We start from the raw sequence: 3462 nt of genomic DNA on the forward strand, positions 1-3462 counted from the left end.
CTGTGTGGCAGAGCTGAGGTTTGAATAAGGCCTGATTACAGAGCCCCAACTCTTAACCAGCACACACAATTTTGCAAAGGGCGCAAAGACCTAGGATGCCATGCTGGAGTGCCCTTCGAGAGCACCTAGCTCAGAACATGACGCGTGCTTGTGGATCTGATTTGCTCACTCACTTTCTGGGCAAAATGAATCTCCCAATGGAGAGCAAAAGGCAGGGAGGGGACATGGGTGGAATGGGAGAAGGAGGTGATCCTAACTCCCAGCATCCCAAGAAAGAGCTTTCAAGTCCGGAGCTTCAGAATTGGATGGATATTGCACAAATTTCTTAACCTACATTAATGTGTTTCCTTATCAATAAAATATTTGTTTAATAATTAAGTGAGCTTGGGATCTAATTTTAGTTTTAACTGCCACCAACTAGCTATGTGGCCATAGAATTTTTTTTTCCTCGAACATTTACTGAGTGCTAACTCTGTCTCTTTTTGTTTGTTTTGTTTTATTGGTGAGGAAGATTCTCCCTGAGCTAACATCCATTGCCAATCCTCCTCTTGTTTTGTTTTTTGTTTTTTGTGTTTTTTTTGCTTGAGGAAGATTAGCTCTGAGCAGCATTCATGCCAATCTTCCTCTACTTTGGTCATGGGATGCCTCCACAGCATGGCCGACGAATGGAGCAGGTTGACACCGGGGATCTGAACCCTCGAACCCTGGCCGCCGAACCAGAGTGCATGGAACTTCAACCACTCAGCCATGGGGCCAGCCCAGCTCTGCCTTTTTAAAGACAAGCATTCTAGGCAATGAGACAGCAGGAGCAAAGATGTGGTGCAGACAGCAAACAGAATGGGGGAGAATTGGATGTGGGAACTGCCCAGGTTCACCCTGGAGAGTCTATGAGACCAAGAGTCTATTTTTCAATATGACGAATTATTTGTTATGTTAAAATAACACAGAAAGACAAAAATCAGTAAGTTTCTACTTTCACAGGGAGTGAAAACATGAACATCTGAGTGGTGTGAAACGAAGCCAGTTTCAGAGAGAGCATTTTGCTGAAATTGAGAGTAACCTGTGTACACACAGGAAGCATGAGACATGAGGATGGAGGGGGACACACAGCCCCACAATGTCCCTAAAGAGAAAAAAGGCAACTAGTGTGAAAATGACAGAAGCTTGCAAAGTACATGAAATCAGCTATGTAAATTGTGAAACAAATCACAGTGCTATGTGTTTTGGGGCTGCAGTCACAAAGATCAAGATAGAAAATAAAAACTTATACTTCCATGTCTGAGTCATCTATGCCCCTCACTCCCTCATTCCCTCCTCCAGCATTTCAGTCTCCTGAGCCTTTGGTGAAGGATTCTCTGTCTTATTTAAAAATAAGGATGGGTGAGAGTGTGTTGTTTTTGTCTGAGCAAACCAGATGTAGTGGGCTTCATGGAGTAACTCCGTGGTTTTTTGCTCTGCTTATGTAAATATAACTTAGGGGAGCTGAAATATTTCCAATGTGTATTAAAAGTTGAAGAGAGGAAGGATTTAGAGTAATGAATGAGATGAAAGAGAAAACCATGCCAGGCAAGATGAAAGCCAAGCAAAGGGCGGTTAATCATCTGAGCTGGAGATCTGCAAGAGAAATCCAGTGTCTCCTCAGAGATGAGGAGCCCAGCTCTCCACCACAGAAACGTCTCTGACATCTAAGTTACTGAGCTGGGTATAGCCTGCTATTTCTGCTCTGTGAAAGTCATTCCATTAAAACTTAAAATAAGCCTGCAACTAGAGAATCTTACCCCTTATAGAAGCCTTATGTAATGCATGCAAATGTGCATCTGAATTATTAGGTTTCTATTTTTTTCCTCCAAGCTGCACCTAATAAGTGAAAGCTTGTGAAAGCCCAGAGATTTCTAAAATAAATGTGTATCTAAGAACATCTCTAAAGAAAACCTGAAGAATGATGTCTTGAGAGCCAGCAAGAGGTTTAGAAAAAAAGACCCTGCATGGAGAAGTAGGATTACTGGGTCCTGGCACTGGTGTAGCTACTTACTTTGGACTGGCCCCTGCAAGCCACTTAGCGTCCCAGTCCTGAAAAATGCTGTGTCGAACTGGGTAGACTTCAGAAAACAGGCTCAGAAAGCCTGGATTTGAGTCCAAGTCTTGTCATTTATGAGCTGTGTGGCTGGCAAAGAATTTAATATTTGGAGACTTGTTTCCTTATCTATAAAAGGGGGCAAGTAATATTCCTCGTGCACAGGATTGTTGTGAGGGGCAAATGAGACAAGGTACATAAAAAGTGCTTTGGAGACAGTAAAGGGCAACAGACAAGTTGGCCTTTGCCATCAGTTCTCCCGTTTATCTACGCTTTGCAGAATACTGGAGGCAGACATGAGAGCTAGAAACGTATTTATTACAGAAAGTTCAAAGAACTGCATTAAAATTCACAGTAGCAAGTAAGGACATACTTCACTTCTCTTGATAAAAACAAACATAAACTAATCAGAAAGCCAGCGTCATCTGGGAGATGTATAAAATATCTTCCTCTACACTCGAAGAAAAGCAGGCTTCTAGAGGGTGTTGGGGGTTGGGTGGCTTGGAGAAGAGAGTGTCACACAAAAGCATTTGCTACATTACGGGGTGGAGGGACGCATCCTATAATTTAAGAGGCATAACATGACTGAAACTGTCACACAAAAAAGGAGATCTTCTAATTCCGTTTGAGCTGTAATCTGATTTCGCTGCTGAGTACAATGTCCCCTTCACAAGAGTCTGAAGTCAGTATCGAGGGCTGTGCAGCAGAAGTTTTCCGCCCAGCAACAGGGTGATGTCAGCAGCCGGGAGAACAACCAATCAGCAGGCAGAATGAATCAGAGCGTGCTGGGATTTTGCTCAACGGTCTCCTAGCAAAGCAAGCTCAGCTCTGAAGTGCAGGGGCTATTTGCACTTCCTCTGCACTTGAAGCTGAGCCTGAATGGCTCCTTAGCTGAAAGAGTACGAAGGGGTGTGCAAGCAGTTAAGATTATTTGCATCCAAACAGCCAGTCCTATGGGTAATAAGAGTCATATCTATGCTTTTCTGCAAGTATTTTTTTCAATAAAAATTTCAGCATTAATCAATAGTTTAAAGGCTTGATTTATATGTTGTTGTGCCTTATAATTGTTTGAGATCTGTTTTGTTTCATGCATTATGTGCTGCTGGGCAGCTCTTGGCACATGAGCTATATATAAAGTTCAATACTGTACCTCATAGAGTTTGAACTTGCTTTTGATGTTTCCAGTTTTCTCTCTAATGATGAACGGTCTGGAAGCCAACAGCTGTTTCATTTCTGGGTTAAAAGCTCCAATTCTCTAATTCCACTAAAATGTGTTTTGTGCAGCCTTTAAAAATAAGTCTAAGTGGGAAGGTTATGATGTGACTTGTAGATATGGCCTCACAGTGGGGGAGGGTAGAGCTTTGTCGTACTTCTGAGAACACGCAGCT

The 3462-nt window shown here is 42.6% G+C and overlaps 1 non-coding gene across 1 annotated transcript; it reads left to right on the forward strand.

Moving 5' to 3' along the window:
• The first annotated feature begins 2863 nt into the window (after positions 1–2863).
• On the forward strand, positions 2864–2982 carry MIR7143 (microRNA mir-7143). Its single transcript, NR_128006.1, has one exon. It is a non-coding gene; the product is annotated as a microRNA mir-7143 (primary transcript).
• The last annotated feature ends 480 nt before the right edge of the window (positions 2983–3462 follow it).

The sequence above is a fragment of the Equus caballus genome, chromosome 7 (genome assembly GCF_041296265.1).
Source record: "Equus caballus isolate H_3958 breed thoroughbred chromosome 7, TB-T2T, whole genome shotgun sequence".
Taxonomy (NCBI): domain Eukaryota; kingdom Metazoa; phylum Chordata; class Mammalia; order Perissodactyla; family Equidae; genus Equus; species Equus caballus.